This window comes from Mesoplodon bidens (genome assembly GCF_964165515.1).
Source record: "Mesoplodon bidens genome assembly, chromosome: 8".
Lineage (NCBI taxonomy): Eukaryota > Metazoa > Chordata > Mammalia > Artiodactyla > Ziphiidae > Mesoplodon > Mesoplodon bidens.
The window spans coordinates 101,652,655-101,671,394 of NC_138165.1; the positions used below are offsets into that span (position 1 = coordinate 101,652,655).

The window sequence follows — 18,740 nt, forward strand, 5'->3', positions numbered from 1 at the left end:
ATCGCTGGTCTTCTGTGGGCCCCCTCTTTAATACAACAAGATTTCTGTAAAACTCAAATGCCACAATGAAGGTGAATGTGCTTCATAAATGCTAAAGTACTCCACAAATGTAAAATACCATGATGCATGTAAAGTATCTTTATGATGCTAAATATTCTCTATAAATGCAAGCTCGTAGAATGGATGGAAGTGTGCAGTGAGCAATGTTATAAATGTCAGATCCATGACAGAATCCAAGACCAGGTGTTCTTGAAAATAGCAGCTTGGAAGTCATCTCCTTTAATCTTTATTTCTATTAAGAACTCTGATGAAAACATAACATATTAAGAAATGGAATAATAATGTAAAGTTATCCTGCTAGTGAATTTAGCTCTGATACTTGTCTAGGTTTCCATCTTAATTCTGTTCAGTGTACAATGGGACACTGAGAGACCATGCATCTTTTTGTGGCATCCCTAAATGAAGTAGGTACCAAGTAGGAGGCTTTTCAGTGGAAAAGGAAAAGGGAATTTTGTTTCCATTTCACTTCTCTTTATACTGTAATAGGGTGGATTGGGTGTTATTAAAAGCTATATTGATAAAATAAAATATTTTATAGAGAAAAATAATTTGTACTTTTCATTAAGTAGCTTCATCATAAGTATTTTTAATAAAACGATTCCTGTCTACCAAGTGCATCTTTTTCCCCATGGTATACCGGACCATCCACTAAATAAGTAAACAAATACAGATACATGCTTTACCAAACACAAGTGACAGTACAAGCACCTAGAGTGGACTTGAACTTTCTCCTGAATCATCTTTAAGGTCTACTTAGTTGCTCTGAGATACAAGCAAGAAGAGGAAAATGTCCAAATATGTCGACCTAATAGATACAAGAATACCACCATCACAATATTCCAGAAGAAAAGCCATGGGAGGTTCTCTTGTTCTCCTCCTCCTAGGACAGGAATCGCTTCTGCCACATGTCTGGCCATGGCTGCCATCCAGCCTCGACTTGGCCAGCCCTGCTCAGTGGTTGGAGCTGCTTTGGGGATGTAGCCCCAGACTCGTGCACAGCCCAGCTTCCTGATTGTGTGTTTCAACTGCAGGTGTTAATCTATTACACCCTAGACAAGCCCTAATTTAGATCTCTCTCTCTCTCTCTCTCTCTCTCTCTCTCTCTCTCTCTCTCTCTCTCTCTCTCATATGCTCTCTCTTGTTCTCTCTCTCTGTTTACAATTTCAAAGCTAGGAATCCACTGGTGGAATAGAAGACAGCTTTGTTTGTTATTGCTCCACAAATAACGATATCCAACCAAGGCAATGACATGTATAAAATAATTTAAAATAGTTTTGAGGACTTTATTTTTCAAGGTATAAAACACTTCCCTTGCTAATTTTTTAAGTAGAAATATGAAAATGTTAGATTACTAGAAAAGAGTAAGTAATTAAAAATGCATTTTAAACAGATCATAACTAGTGAGGTTGATGGGAATGGGAAGAAGGCGGTAGGGAAAAATCGGGGTGGGAAGATTGAACTAAATGAAGAAGGCAGAATAATAGAGAGAGAGAGAGAGAGAGAGGTAAAAGGAAACAGAAAAAGACAGAATCACACTCAGAGAAGGAGGAAGAGAGAGAGTGGGAGAGAAGGATGGGAGAAAGGTGGAAGGAAGGAAGGATGGAAGGGACGGAGAAAGGAAGTGGGGAGAGGGAGGGAGGAAAGAAACAAGGAAGAAAGGAAGAGGTTTGAGGTGAGTGTACTGATCAGAGATAAATTACTCACTAGTGTCCAGGCTGCCTGTGCCCTGTGACTATACCAGCCATAATCATAATTGTTAATAATAACTTTTACTGAATGTTTACTATCTCCTAGACACTATTCTAAGTACTTTCTATGTGGTCCTCACCAGAACCCTATGAGTTCATTTCTGTTATTATAGTCATAATCATCTTTCTCAGACAGGAGAAATCTGCACTCTACAGCTCATAGGCCATGGTGGCAGGGCCAGGATTCTGACTCAGGTAGGCTCCACACCATGGGCCACCTGCCTCTCAGCTCCTGAGGCTTCTTCTTCTTTTATGCTCCATGTTGACTGTTAGCCAATTTCCCTGTTTGTTGAGATTTCTGTGAGCCTTACAGAAGTTAAAAGCAATATGTTCTGCATCTAGAAACACTGTATTTAGTACTATTAGTAAATTGCAAAGTTTGTTTTAAAATTAAAGTGTATTTTCTTTGATGGTGTAAACCTTTAGAGGCTTACAGATGCTTGGCAATTTTCTAGCAGTTTCAAGTTCCTTTGATAGTTCCAGAATTTATAATTGCCTTATTGTTTTGCTTAGAGCGATCAGAGTTGCTTTATTCCTGTTAACCAAGGGTTTTAATGAAAACTAGCATTTATGTCTGCTTCCAGTCAAATCCTTGTTTGGTAACCTGGTTAATACTAGGTAAGAAATAATAAGAGAAGCAAGCTATGTAAAAGCTACGAATAAATTTTACACGTATGTAATAAGTACAACACTGGGCATGTCAATAAATAATTAATGAGCAAATGAAATTGATTAATTATTGCTTAATAACAGCTTTTAAGTGGCTTTTAGCATACCTCTAGAAGCCCTTCTAAAAATATTCACCAGTGGAAGAATGGTTTCTAAGTGATATCATTAAAATTAAAGAAGTATCCTTTATTTTCTATGAGTTTCCTGAAATTAAGCTCAGCATCCACTCAGGAAAATTAATTATTTTAAGTACTTTAGACAGAGGAACATTAATACAAGAAATTAATTGTTTAAAGAGGTGTTGAACAAATATGAGATGGAGAGGCAAAAAGGAAACAGGCTGACACCCAGAGAGCAGAAGCACATCATTGCCCCTGGGCTGGATTTCACAGCCTCCACAGACTGCTGAAATGTTGGAGTTGCTGTCAGTTTCCAGAGAGATAGTGTAGAATGCAGGTGTGTTACTACAAGCCCTTTAGAGCTAACCTGAATAGATGGTGCTTAAATAAGGGCATTACAACAGCAGGTATTTACCTGAAATCTCTTGGTTTGACCTCATAAGTGCCTGCACAAACCAACTGTTTTACCAGAAAAATAAAAGAAACAGAGGAATTTGGTTAGAGGCATTCTATCATTATCTAAGTATTTTAAAGTAAAAGTAGGAAGCATTGTCCATTGTCTGTAGGAGTTTTTAAACATCTCTTTGTTCTATTTTCTCCTTTGTTTGCTTTTTAACCGTCTTTATCATTTTTTTTTGCCTTAACTAACAACCACTTTTCAAATTTAGCTGTTTGCTATTTTTTCTTTGGATTATAAAGGTAATAATGCTTGTCTGCCCATTAAATGGATTGTGAAGGTACTTACTGAGTAAGGGGTGGTAAGTTGTGAGGAAAGAGTTTATTAAAGAACAATTCCAACTGTAAAGTACCACCACGACTCTAAGAATGTCATACTAAGTCACTTACAGAGGATGGAGGTGATGTTCACAAGCTTTATTATAGTTCTTACACAGAACAGTTATTTCAAGGCGATTGCTTTGTTCTGATCCCCTCAGCCAATTGTGAGGTTAATGCCATTTAATTTTACGTACGCATTCAGAAAGAAATGAGATGGCTTGATGGAGACATCGATTTCAGGATTTCTTTTGTTAGATTGAAAAAGCAGGTATTTTGACTTGCATTACTTCTTTGAAGCCCCCCCACCCAAAATTTTTTTAAATAAAAAGATCATGATCAACCCAAGCTTCATGTTAGGTAAAACAGTGACATTTTAAAAATTAATGAATGTTATATGGATTTCAGCTGCATTACATTAATTTTGACCAAAATGCTGAATGTCATATACAGCCAAGCTAATTCCACTGAGGGCCAAGAGGCTAGTCAAGTGAATCTTGTCCACCAGCGCGATGGGGAATTTGTTGGGCTCGTGGATTTAAAATCCTCAAAACAGCTTATCTCCTGAGAGGTTTCCTGAGTACTCTGAGCCTCCTGATGGACAGGATTCATGCTGAGATTCCTCCTCCATGAATCGGGAAAAGGACTTTCCCTCTCCCTTCTTTGGTGGTTCTCAATCTGTGTGTTCAAATGCATTCAAGTACATGTGATGGGAAGGGTTTCATCAGCTCATGGAAGGCATTTAAGAAGAAGAATCACCCTTGCAAGATTAAGTTCAGGAATCACTTTCCGTTTGGGATAAATACTGGCTATCAATCAGGAAGTAGGCAACATTAATAAGGTTATATTTAAAACAGACCAAAAAAACCCCTCAGTAACATAAAGTGGGGGTTATTTTCAGTCAATTCTCAAAAATTCCTTCGAAGCAGCATAACATCATGGTTATAAACATGAAATCTATAGATGGGTAGCTTGAGTTTATACCCTGACTCTATCATTTAGTAAATGCAAGATTTGGGGCAAATTACTTCACCAGTCTGGGGCCTTTTCCTTACCTTATTAAATGAAAATAACAATAGTACCAATGTCATAGGGTTATTGCAAGGATTAAATGAATTAAAATTTGTAGAGCTTAAAATGGTGCTTAACACATATTAATCACTACATATGTGTTTGCTAAAGAAATAAAGTCTTTTCTTGAACCAGGAAGGTCAGTCCCAGCTCTGTACACACAATGCATGCAAGCCCCAGTGCTGAAGCAATAAATCCTCTGAGAAGGAAAGTCATAGTCTCCCAGAGCCTTATTTTCAGAATGGCTTGTGTTGTTTCCAGACATTGGCTATTTAATCCTTCCAGAACAACCAAGGGAGAATTTATGCAAATAAATTTCTCCTTTTACAGAAGAGAATGCTGCTGTCCAGGAAGATCAAGTGTTTTCCTTGAGATGACCCAAGGAACTCAACCCCTGCCCCATCTTTGTTGCTCTTTTAGATTGACTTGCTATAAAACATAGGCAATACTAAATAGATAGGAAATCAAAAACTTAAAAGTGTGACGTGCAAACCAATTTAAGTAATGAGTAAGTATAGAGAAATGAATCCACTGTATGAAGTTCATGAAACTTTTTAGAAACTGGATCTTTTCTGATAGCTTCAGGAAACGAACAAAGTATGTACTGCTGAATGGACTTAAGGTTCCATTTAAATTTCCTAAATGAGGAGGGAACTAAAACATGCAGCTGGATTTAAAAAAAAAATAACCAGTTATGCATGTAAGTAATGTTCAAATACATACAAATATGATTTGATTCTGCCAGGCCAAGAAGGAAAAAATATGATTAATGTGAGTTTAGGAGAGTAGATAGCATGAGAGCCCTCACTATGGTGGGATGTCTTACCTGGTCAGGGTATATAAAGGGAAGAAATAAATGCGAGAAGTGGTTTGGGTGGAAATGATGGATATTTTCAATGCCCTCTCCCATAGCCCCTTGATGAGCTTTGAAAAACAATAGTCTTTGTCCATAAAAGTTTCTTCATGCTAAGTCTTATTTGTGAAAGGATCATTGGACTTTACCCAGTCCAGTGAAATGTCTCACAGGAGAGACAGAGGGAGAGAGAGGGAAGGAGGAAAGGAGGAAAGGGGGAACAAGAGAGAGATTTTCAATTATTCCCATGTTAAGGCATTGCTTGAAAAAAATGGTAATTTCTAGTATTTATGTTTTTTTTCTGACACCAAAGCAATAAATGCTTATTGCACAAAATTAGGAGAGTTTTTAAAATATACAAAAGAAAATCAAGCTATGTAATTCTCTTATTCCACTGTGTGTCTGAGTATCTTGGGCTACATCATTACCCCCTCCCCCCCACACACACACACTCATTCCCTATGACTATAAATTCATACGGATTTTTAGAAATCAAATTAGTATCTAAGTGTACAGCTTCTTGACTTAGTTTTACACCTTATTATGAGTCTTTTTCTATACTCATAAATACTCTTCATAGATTTTGATTGTTTGGCTCTGCCATAATTGTGTAATGAGCTACATACAACTAATGGATGCTGTTTCTATTATTTTCCCAACATAAATAATACATATATTTGTGACTCTATGCACTTCTGTGATTATTTCCTCACAAGAATTTTCTAGAAGTGGAAATCTTGGATCACAGCACAGGAGTGTTTTAAAGAATTTAATACATAACATTGTGTTTTGTGTTTTCTCCAGTTTTTTTTTTTTTTTTTTTTATAAATTTATTTATTTATTTTTGGCTGAGTTGGGTCTTCTTTCTGTGCGAGGGCTTTCTCCAGTTGTGAAGAGAGGAGGCCACTCTTCATCGCGGTGCGCGGGCCTCTCACTGTCACGGCCTCTCCTGTTGCGGAGCACAGGCTCCAGACGCGCAGGCTCAGTAGTTGTGGCTCACGGGCTTTGTTGCTCCGCGGCATGTGGGATCTTCCCAGACCAGGGCTCGAACCCGTGTCCCCTGCATTGGCAGGCGGATTCTCAAACACTGCGCCACCAGGGAAGCCCCTCCAGTTTTTGCTAAACTTGAATATTAAACTTTTGTGTTCAATATAATGTCTTGAGTATATCAAGTCAGCTGCTTTTCTGTTTAATTCATACTTTTTGCTTTTATCTGCCTTATACCATTTCCCATGATTTCCTTATGATTATTTTCTATTATTATTTGATTTTATTTAAGGATTAAGTGGTTCATTTTTCTTCTTTCTCTAGAGTGATAAGCCCTTTAAATGTAATTTCTCATTTAACCCTAGCAAGAACTAAGTAGAAACCATTATTAGCTCCATTTTACAGATGAAGATAAAGGACTCAAATGAAGTAAACAATTTACAAAGATCACAGAGCTAGTAGATGGTGAAATAGGTCTGACTTCTCTATATCTTGCAGGGATTGAAAGACAATGATCTTCCTTACGTGTGAGTACAGCTCCATGGCCACATCCCTGGAGATGGATGTAACACCCCTCAGAAGTTATAGCCGAAGAATAACAGTGTGCTCTACATAAGACAATGTTTTCTCTTTAAAGTGATTAAGTGACAGCAAACTTTCATTGGAAATGTAGCACCAAATTCTCATATTATTGTAGGAGAAAATTTATCAAGGAGTTTTCTGTTGCATATCTTGTTCCTATGAATAATTCTTATAAAGGTGGCAGGAATGTTTGGAAAGACTGCATTTATTTTTGTTGTTCCTTTTACCTATAATGCTCTTGCTGTACTTTTTTTCTTTTTTTTTAGTTTTTTTTTTCTTCCTGGCTAACATTTATTTCCTTTCCCCAAATCATTCTCCTCTAGAAGCTTTCTCCAAAATACCCTCTGAACCTCGTAATGTATTCTAATAGCACTCTGCATGCTCTTCCTGGGAGCTCTACCAGAATACCTTTTGCAAGAATAAGTTTATAAGTTCTAAGTAAGTGAATGTTGGGGAGCTTTCTGTTTATAACTGCAGTATTTCCTCATAAGAGATTTAGCAACTTGCTTTGTTTTAAACAAACAAAACAGCTGCCGTCATTTGGGCTTCCAAACAACATGTCCTAACAATTCAGACAAAGGACTTGATCATAATAAAAACCATGAACATGGCACGGCAGTAATACATACTCACTTCCGTGAATGTATAACAAACAGCATCCCACATTCATGGGAACAGACTTGCAAGGCCACCTGTCCATTGAAACAATATATTGAAGTCCATAAAATCGATGTTCTACATTATCCTCAACTAGCTCCACTCCATTTAGTCACCAATCATTCTAACAGTCATTCGGCTGCTGTGTCCGAGGTGGGTAGCGAGAAATTACATCCATGCCAATAGCTTGGCTCCAGGATAAACAAGGAAGCCCTGAGAAGCCCTCTTGTAACTTTTTCTTTCCTAGTTCAGCCACGGCTCAGATCACGGCCTCAGCTTGTCAAATAACTTTCTCAAAGCAGAGGCTGGGATCTGTAGCAAAAGTGATGGATAATGCTAGGTCCCCATGCAGGCAATCCTTGTGACCCAGGCTGCTTCAGGCAGGTGCTGTCTGCACACATAGCAGGCACATGTGCCTTTATGCACTTGACTCCTTTACAGCAAAGTAAAAGAGACCTTCACAAAGCTCCACACCCTGAGGGAAACAACGTGAAGAGTCTCACCAACTTGGCAAGCCAATCTCACAATGCTGCTTTGCTGACAGATAACACCTCTCTCTGCACGATTCCCACTTCTCAAAGCAACAGTGAGAAACATTTGCAACTTTTGAGAGAGTGACAGTAACTGTCTGGACACAGTCAATCTGAGTTGGGGGAGGGGATGAAAACTAGAGCACCAGACACACTGTGTGGCCTCTGAAGAGGAGGCAGAAGACTGTACTCACTGTGTGCACCAGAGCAGAACTTGCATTAGCAGAAACCAGGCTGGGGACTCTGCTGTCCTCACTATTTATGAGTGAAACTCCCTCTCTCTCTCTCTCACTTCCTCTCTTTCTCTCACCAAATTACTCAGAGTTCTTTTGGTTGCAAGTGACAGAAGCTACAATTCACACTTAATCAAGCCAAAGAAAAGGGAAAAGAAGGATGAGGAAGAGGAGAATGAAGAGGAGGAAAAAGCAGAAAGGAAGGGAAAAGAAAGGAGGCTCATTCAACTGTAAAACCGAGAATTGGGGTCAGATTTGGGATATACGTGACATCATTATGGCTCAGTCTTTTCTCCTCCCTCCTCAGTTCTGATGTCCTCTGTGTTGGCTTCATACACTCCAAGCTCTTTCTGTTGTGTGAAAATTAGACTTTCAAGAGTTATACCCTACATTCTTAGCAACCTCAAGAAGAATTTAAAAAAAATACTTTTCCTCTAATACATCCAAGAAAAAACCTGAAAACTCCTTGGTTTGAATTAACCTGGCTGGGGTCTCCTAAGCATACCTGGAGCTCCACTCACACCAAATGAATGTAGAGAGGGGACAAAATATGGGGACACTGATACCAAAAGGGAAGGTGGGTTCTAAAAGGCAAAAATAACAAACTTTTGGTCAGGTCACTGTGGTTGGAGGATGAGCTTACATGGAGAGTTTAGAGGAAGTTTTCTGGGTTATCTGTCCAGCTTCCTTTTTCTGCCTTTTGGTAATAGTACCATCTTTATCTGTGGAACTTTCTTACTTCACATGGTTTAGTGGAACAGCCAATCACAGGACCCCGATCACAGGGATGAGCCTGTGACTTGTTAGCCAATCAGATCTGATCTCCTGGGACATGTAATCTTTAGCTCTGAGGTACAAAAAGTGGTTGGAGCTGAATCAGCCAATGGTGGAACCCTAAAGTGGTAACCATAAGAGCCTGTTTCTAAGATACCCGAAGTATCTTAGGGGCCTTGGTTCCTGTCCTTCCAGACATCTTGCTGCTCAAGTCTTCCTTCAATTTTGTATTCTACTCAGTGCATTCCTATAGCTTTGTTTTACTGCTTACATTAGTCAAGCCATTTCCATTGAGTGCAGCCCCAAAGTCTGGATACAACTGATTTAGTTTCAGAAATCCACATTACCTTAGATGTACAGGACTGGATTTAAGTCCTTGTCAAAATCTATATCAGGTCCTGAATGGAAATAATCCAAGAATATTGCTGTTTCTGTTGTAGAAGGAGGACTATGAAAAGCTGTGGTTCCCAAATATACAGTATACTGACTGACCTCAAACCTGGACTTGTGCTAAATAGTCCTTCTGAGATATTTGTTCCCTAGTGTGCTGAAAAGGAAAATTAACCAGTCAGAGGTAAGGCAAAGCTCTCAGTCATTTTTCCATTCTTACAACCATATACATATTAATTAGATGATGATTTAATTTTTTGAGCACCTACTCTATGTCAGACATTAGGAAAGGCATGGAAGACACCATGCTGGGCAACAATAGACACAACTCTTAACTCAAAGGGTGTGACAGAGAGAATCTAAAAATTAAAAAATCATAGACTTCATACTGGTTTCCTAATGCTGCCATAATAAAGTACCACAAACTGGGTGGCTAAAACAAACAAAAAATTATTCTTTCACAATTCTGGAGGACAGAAGTCTGAAATCAAGACATTGGCAGAGCCAAGCTCCCTCTGAAGGCTCTAGCAGAGAATCCTTCCTTGCTTTTTCCAGCTTCTGGACTTCCTCAGCTTGTAAGACTTTTCACTCAATCTCTATCTCCATCTGTGTGTCTCTGCGTCCTCTTTTCTTATAAGGACAGCAGATACTGTATTTAGAGCCCACCATAAATCCAGGATGATTTCATCTCAAGATCCTTAATTAATTACATCTGCAAAGACCCTACTTCCAAATAAGGTCACATTCTGAGGTTCTCAGTAGATATGAATTTTTGGGAGACACTATGCAACCCACCATACAACTTAATATATAATTAGAAACTAAACAAGACCAATGAAAGGAAAGAATATGATCTTATGGGTGGATAAGAAAGGAGTGTGAACTAGACTTTGGATGTAGTAGTTTTCTTTTGCTATGTAACAAACTTTCATAAACTTAGCAATTTAAAACCATAACACCTTAATATCTCAGACTTCTGTAGATCAGAACTCAGGCACAGTGTGGCTGGATTCTCTACCCAGGGTCTCAGAAGCTGAAATCAAGGTGTTGTCCAGACTGAGTTCTAGTCTGGAGGCTCCAGGGAACAATGCACTAATAAGTTCTATCCGGGTGGTTGGAAGAAATCAGTTCCTTGTGGTTGCAGGACTGAGGTCCCTGTTTCTTTGTTGGCTGACTGCTGGAGGCTGTGCTCGACCCCTAGAGACTACCCACATTCCTTGTCACAGAGTCCCCTCCCTCTTCAAAGCCAGCGATGGAAAACCTCCTTTGTATTGAATCTCTCATGATTCAAAGCTCTCTCTTCCAGAAGAACCCAGTCTCCTTTTAGGGTTTACTGGACTGGGTTTGGCTCACCAAGGTTAGGCTCCCCATCTTAAGCTCATCTTATTGGGGACCTAAATTATATTTGCAAAATCCCTTTACAGTAGTACCTAGACTAAGGTTTCATTGAATAATTGGGAACTGATTAGGCAAGGACACGAGCTTTAGTGCTGAGCCATGCTCCTTTCTGCAGACCCTGGTTGCATTGTCATTAGCCCATTGTTGTTGGTTTATAGGGAGGTCCAAGGGGTTCTAGGGAGGGAACAGTGGCAGGGTGACTATATAATTTATCATCCAAACTGGAACAGTTTTGGGAGTGATAAAGGGCACTATATTAATTACACTAGATAACAAGGGTATATCAGGACTGTCCAGGCAAAGCAGGAATTATGGTCACCAGTCTTTTGGAACTCAAGGCAGTGACTATTTACCAACCAAAAGGGAAATTTTTTAAATGTATGTTAACAAAGCCTCCTTCATGCATATTGACTACGTAACAGCACTTCACACTAGAATTTAATAGGCTGAAATTCAGTAACTAATCTAACACTAATTGTCACTCTGGGAAATTGTTCTCACACCTCAATTTCCTCTACTTTGAAAGTAAGTTTATCCCTGTTCCTCCTTAATTCATTCCATGTGAATTCCATTTAAACGGATTTATGTATAAGCATGTCTTTCTTTTTCAATGTGTAAATTGCAAAATATTTCCTGTGGCTTTCCATTGTGATAGCACTGGAGAGAAATTTGATAAAACAAATAAAAATTCCCAAATGAACAATAGTGAGTATTGTGCCGAGAGATGCCCTGTCTCTAAGGTCTGAGGTAGCTTAATCCTAGAGCCTAAAGCCTGGACTTTGTCTTCCATTCCTGTGTACAAAGGCTGTTCTCTGCAGGAAGTCAGCCAGCTGTCGCTCTGCTCTGCTCAGGCAGAGAAGAGAAAACCTCCACTCATTCCACAGGGGAGCATTTCTCTCCCTTCTCCATTTATCAGCATTTTACCTGTTCCTCGGAGCCCACCTCAAATCCCACCATCCTTGAGAATTCTTGACTTATGACGCCAGCAGGTGACTCTTTCTTTCTCAAGTTACACATTTTATGTCTTTTGTGTGCATCACGTGATGGGAATTTTATCACATAACTCGCTTTCAGTAAGTGCCTATTTTTCACAAGGTCCCAATTTAGTTTAGTATAACTTCTCACAACCAAATCCTAGAGTATAACAAATTGGGCTAATCAGTTTGAGCCCCTCACTTTGGGGGGCCCTCACAGCTCCTGGTACCAGGTGGCTAAAGTTTCACGTGACAGAATTGAATGGTAAAAGCTGCCAACTGGTTGGAAAACAGATCCAAGGCTGGTATACATCCAGTGGGCGAATCATAATGACCCTGAGGGCAGCAACCCTTTCCACATGCACCATTAGGACACATAGGCTTTTCTTCTTTTTGCCTTCAAACCTACCCTTAAAGTTCAGCTTAATTTCAATATTTCCTAAAAAGCATGGGAAGAGCTACTCATTGTGGTCTACCCTATGCCTATAGGTCTTTAGGAATACCTCTAAGTATTGCAGCCTCTAACTCTCTAAAGCAAGTGTTGGCAAACTTTTTCTGAAAATGGACAGATAGTAAATATTTTAGGCTTGCTGGCCATATGGTTTCTATAGCAGTTACTCAACTCTGCCATTACAGTGCAAAAGCACCACAGATAGACAGTATGTAAACCAATGAACATGGCTTTCTCCAGTAAAATTTTATTGACAAAAACAGATGGTAGGCTGGATTTGACCCATGGGCCAGAGTTTGCTGACCCCTGGTCTAAAGCCCAATCTAGGGCTTCCCTGGTGGCGCAGTGGTTGAGAATCCGCCTGCCAATGCAGGGGACACGGGTTCGAGCCCTGGTCCGGGAGGATCCCACATGCCACGGAGCAGCTAATCCCGTGTGCCACAACTACTGAAGCCTGCGCGCCTAGAGCCCATGCTCCGCAACGGGAGAGGCCACTTCAATGAGAAGCCCGCACACTGCAACGAAGAGTAGCCCCTGCTCACCACAACTAGAGAAAAGCCCGTACGCAGCAACGAAGACCCAACATGGCCAAAAATAAATAAATAAATTTATTTAAAAATAAAAAAAAATAAAAAATAAAATAAAGCCCAATCTAACATAGTATCCTACCAGTATGTAAGCATGTGAAGCACAAACTGCCCAAATCATAAAATGCTTTAATTTTTTATTGTTTTAAACTCTCCTCTTTCTTTCCTTATATTCAGTCTTTAGCTTCTCAATAACAGTAACTATAAATTTTACAGTGTGTCCCATAATTCCAGCCTCACAGGAAAAAATGTGTACTTTTCCATCCATAAGTCACACTTTCTTATTTCTACAAACCTTCATGTCTCTTATGAATGAAGAAGTAATACAAATTATTTTCATCACTGGAGCTGTTTGAAAATGCAAACATATGTAGAGAAAATTGCAAATTTTGAGCATTTGTTGTAGCACATTAGTGAGGGATGTAACCTCATTACTGCTGACCTGATTCACCATGTGTTTGTTGACTAATCACATCAGAATTTGTATGAATGAAAGCTTTGTTTGCTGTCTTTTTAATAGTAATTTTCCTATGATGTTGGGCTTATGGGAAAATCTGAGTTTCTTTTCTATCACAGTTGTTTCTAGATTTGAGTAAGTTTTCATTTCTAAATTGTAGTAGAAAAATAAATGTTGGATCTCTGCTAGACCTCCATATAGTCAGAGAACTTTCATGTTCCCACTCTCCTAATAGAAGTCTGGGAAGCAGTATAAGTGAATTGCTGACTTTCCATCAAAGCCTTCAATAACTTTGTCTCTTCCTCCATCAGCCTGAATAACCCAAGTCTCAACTTTGGAGAGATTCATTGACAAGGAAATGAAGAATTAATGATAGCTTTCCTGTAAATCTAACAAATTTGTCTTTGTCATATGATATCACCTTATTTACTTTCTACCACCCTTGCTGATCTATATATTTTGTCCTTTTATTCTTTTCTTGCATACAGCATCTCTTTCTACTCTGTTTCTAGACCTTTTTCCCCATATTACCCAATTCCTATAAGATACATTTTTCCCTGCTCAAAAAAAGTCTCCCTCCACTTTAAGATGTTTTCCTCAAAATCCTGGTTGTGTTTTAACTTTCAGAATTATGCATATGTTAAAATTCTCTATAATGACTAACAGTCAGGGGTGGAATGGGATTTTTAAGGGAAGACCATGAGCCTCTGAGCTACATGTTGATGTAACAGCTAAAGAACTACACAGAGAATCTGTTAGTCACTACATGACTCTCTAAACTGACCCTCACTGTGGGAGTGCTTGGTTGCAGGGTCAAAGTTGAGACATCCAAGTCACCCCTGCCTTTGGCAATCCATGCCTAATTCTCCCTGCCAGTGAGCAGGCCAAGTCCAGAACATAAACTCAGCACAGCAGCACCTTCAAACGTGAAGCATGAAGGTCAAAGCACTTTGAACTCCCTGTGGGAAAAAGTGTTACTGAGGTCAAATGGGTTTTCTTTGGAACCATAGCAACTTACGTTTTCTTGAAAGACATAGAAGAAGTTGTAATATGAAAAGAATTCCATAAATAAAGGTTATTAAAATGCCAGAAAATAGTCAAATGATAGTCATACAAAACAGAGCCTGTGTTTAAATTTTAAAACAAGCCACCTTCAATGTAATAGGAAAAATATGTGTTTGTTAAGCCCATGGGCCCAATTCTGCTTTCAATGAAAATCCGCAATTCCTGCTTAAGTCAATAAAGTATGTTTGGGGGGCTGTTTTCAGGGTAACAGAGAAAACAGGGATGGGCAGAGGAGCACAATAATGTTTAGGGACCAGATTAGAACCTGGAATGAGGACCAGCCTGTATTCAGCAAGTACCCACCACATCAGTATGACTGTATAACTGTTGTGGAAGGGCAGTATCCATTCTGATTGGCCAGTGCTCATGCACTGTAGTCATTATCTATTTTTTTTTGAACTTTTGAATTTTATTTTATTTATTCTTTTATACAGCACGTTCTTATTAGTCATCCATTTTATACACATCAGTGTATACATGTCAATCCCAATCTCCCAATTCATCACACCACCAACAACAACCCCCTCCGCTTTACCCCTTTGGTGTCCATACGTTTGTTCTCTACATCTGTGTCTCTATTTCTGCCCTGCAAACCAGTTCATCTGTACCATCTTTCTAGGTTCCACATATATGCGTTAATATACGATATTTGTTTTTCTCTTTCTGACTTACTTCACTCTGTATGACAGTCTCTATATCCATCCACGTCTCTACAAATGACCCAATTTCGTTCCTTTTTATGGCTGAGTAATATTCCATTGTATATATGTACCACATCTTCTTTATCCTTTCATCTGTCAATGGACACTTAGGTTGCTTCCATGACCTGGCTATTGTAAATAGTGCTACAATGAACATTGTGGTGCATGTGTCTTTTTGAATTATGGTTTTCTCTGGTTATATGCCCAATAGTGGGATTGATGGGTCATATGGTAACTCTATTTATAGTTTTTTAAGGAACCTCCATACTGTTCTCCACAGTGGCTGTATCAATTTACATTCCCACCAACAGTGTAAGAGGGTTCCCTATTCTCCACACCCTCTCCAGCATTTGTTGTTTGTAGATTTTCTGGTGATGCCCATTCTAACTGGTGTGAGGTGATACCTCATTGTAGTTTTGATTTGCATTTCTCTAATAATTAGTGATGTTGAGCAGATTTTCATGTGCCTCTTGGCTATCTGTATGTCTTCTTTGGAGAAATGTTTATTTAGGTCTTCTCCCCAATTTTGGATTGGGTTGTTTGTTTTTTTAATATTGAGCTGCATGAGCTGTTTATATATTTTGGAGATTAATCCCTTGTCCATTGATTCGTTTGCAAATATTTTTGGGGTTGTCTTTTAATGTTGTTTATGGTTTCCTTCACTGTGTAAAAGCTTTTAAGTTTCATTAGGTCTGTTTATTTTTGTTTTTATTTACATTACTCTAGGAGGTGGATCAAAAAAGATCTTGCTGTGATTTATGTCAAAGAGTGTTCTTCCTATGTTTTCCTCTAAGAGTTTTATAGTGCCTGGTTTTACATTTAGGTCTTTAATCCATTTTGAGTTTATTTTTGCGTATGGTGTTAGGGAGTGATCTAATTTCATTCTTTTACATGTAGCTGTCCAGTTCTCTCAGCACCACTTATTGAAGAGACTGTCTTTTCTCCATTATATATCCTTGCCTCCTTTGTCATAGATTAGTTGACCATATGTGTGTGAGTTTATCTCTGGGCTTTCTATCTTGTTCCATTGATTTATATTTCTGTTTTTGTGCCAGTACCATATTGTCTTGATTACTGTAGCTTTGTAATATAGTCTGAAGTCAGAGAGTCTGATTCCTCCAGCTCCGTTTTTTTCCCTCAAGACTGCTTTGGCTATTTGGGGTCTTTTTTGTCTCCATACAGATGTTAAGATTTTTTGTTCTAGTTCTGTAAAAAAATGCCATTGGTAATTTGATAGGGATTGTATTGAATCTGTAGATTGCTTTGGGTAGTATAGTCATTTTCACAATATTGATTATTCCAATCCAAGAACATGGTATATCTCTCCATCTGTTGGTATCATCTTTAATTTCTTTCACCAGTGTCTTATAGTTTTCTGCATACAGGTCTTTTGTCTCCCTTGGTAGGTTTATTCCTAGGTATTTTATTCTTTTTGTTGCAATGGTAAATAGGAGTGTTTCCTTAATTTCTCTTTCGGATTTTTCATCATTAGTATATAGGAATGCAAGAGATTTCTGTGCACTAATTTTGTATCCTGCAAATTTATCAAATTCATTGATTAGCTCTAGTAGTTTCCTGGTGGCATCTTTAGGATTCTCTATGTATAGTATCATGTCATCTGCAAACAGTGACAGTTCATTACCTATTTTTGATGCACACCAAACAAGGGGTCTCTAAAATTTCTCAGCACCATAAAGCTTAATTTGTCTACCAATTTAACTTGCTAGAGAGGGTCTCAAAAGAGACTCATTATTTAAAGAGGGTTCATAGCACCATTTTAAAATCTATCTCCCTTATTCTCTTTCTGAATCATATATTCATTATCCTTATTTTGCATACTCACTTGTTATGTATCAAGAAAAAAAATTGATCACTGGATGTTTAAATGCCAAAAGCATATAAATATTTATTTGTATGATGTCAAAGAAAGAAGATAGTTTGGAGTATAGTCATTTGATATTAATTTAGGTATAATTAGTAGTAGTATATCAATTTATACAAAGAAACTTTACATTTTAAGAATTTAACTATTCTAAGAATGAGGAACTCATGCTGTCATGTATTCAAAGTCAAAGATACAAAAATTTAACTCCCTACATTGTTCAGTTTAAAAAAAAAAAAAGAGAACTTCATGGCTTAACATAGATATTAGAAAGACAGAGGGGCCTCTAAACTAAAGCATGACAAGGATTCAGACCTGGAACACAGTCAGTTCCTTCTCTCTCTTCTCAAACCTCAGCTCTCCATCTGTCTGCAGGATGGGTCCCTGCTCTCACACTTCTCCACTTGGTGGCACATGGCCACTGACAGCTCTGAAGTCACATCTTTACAGCCTTCGGCCAAAGAGCAAAGATCGCTCTCTCTTTCCCAGATTCAGTTTTTAATATCTAAGTGAAGGATGAGGATTGGCCTGAATACTCTCTCATTTAACGTGTTACATTTAAAGAGCACTCAAAAGACAGCTTTCTAACTTAACATGTGACTTTTAACCATCATATCCATTAAGCCTTTGAACTTTTTTTATATTGATTAATTTTATTTATTTATTTCCCAGCTTCAAGGAGATATAACTGACATACCATTGTGTAAGTTTAAAGTGGATGACATGTTGATTTGATACACTTACATACTGAAAATGACTACCACCATAGCGTTAGATAACACCTGCATCACATCACGTAATTACCATTTCTTTTTTCTTGTAAGAACGTTTAAGATCAGCTGTCTCATTGATTAGGTTTCCTGTATATTTTCTATAATTTTAAAGCAATATATATTAATTTCCTTATAATTTTAAAAGCAACACACATGTACTCTAGAAAATGTTTAAACAGCATAAATATAAAAACATCCATTATTGCTCTACCATTTAGAGGTAACTTCTATTTCTTGTTCTTATATTTCCTTTTAGACCTTTTATTTTTACAGTTAAGATCATACTCTTCTCTGTGTGTATACAAAGGAAAATTTTTTTTCATATTCATGCCCTTTTTTTTTTTTTTTTTTTTTTGCTGTACGCGGGCCTCTCACTGCTGTGGCCTCTCCCGTTGCGGAGCACAGGCTCCGGACACACAGGCTCCGCGGCCATGGCTCGCGGGCCCAGCCGCTCCGCGGCACGTGGGATCCTCCGGGACAGGGGCACGAACCCGCGTCCCCCGCATCGGCAGGCGGACTCTCAACCACTGCGCCACCAGGGAAGCCCCATGCCCTTTTTTAATTTAAAAATAATTTTTATTATATATTGGAGCAGAGTAGATTAACAAATTGTGTTAGTTTCAGGTGTACAGCAAAGTGATTCAGTTATACATATGAATCCATTGGTAAATATCAGTGACTTATCACTAAACAAAACAGTCTACTATATCAGCTATGGATACAAAGGAATAGAGGACCTGTCTGGAGAGGCAGAACATTAGAAGTTAAAATGTAGCCCCTGGAACCAGACTTCCTGGATTTGAACTTGACTTTGATGCTCACTGGGTGTCTGTCTCTGGGACAAGTCCATAACCTCTCTAAGTGTCAGAGCCTTCAGATAGCAGATGCTGCTTACCCCAAAAAGGGAGTTGTAAAGATTAAATTTCAGATCAGTATCTGGCACTCAGTAAGACATACTTCAAAATTTCAGTTAATCTTCCTCATTTATTACCCAACATAGTGTTA

The 18,740-nt window shown here is 38.5% G+C and overlaps 1 long non-coding RNA gene across 6 annotated transcripts in view; it reads right to left on the reverse strand.

The window, feature by feature from the left end:
* Positions 1–18,740, reverse strand: part of LOC308621430 — a 116,047-nt gene that overhangs the window by 75,042 nt on the left and 22,265 nt on the right. The gene's annotated exons all lie outside the window — the stretch shown is intronic.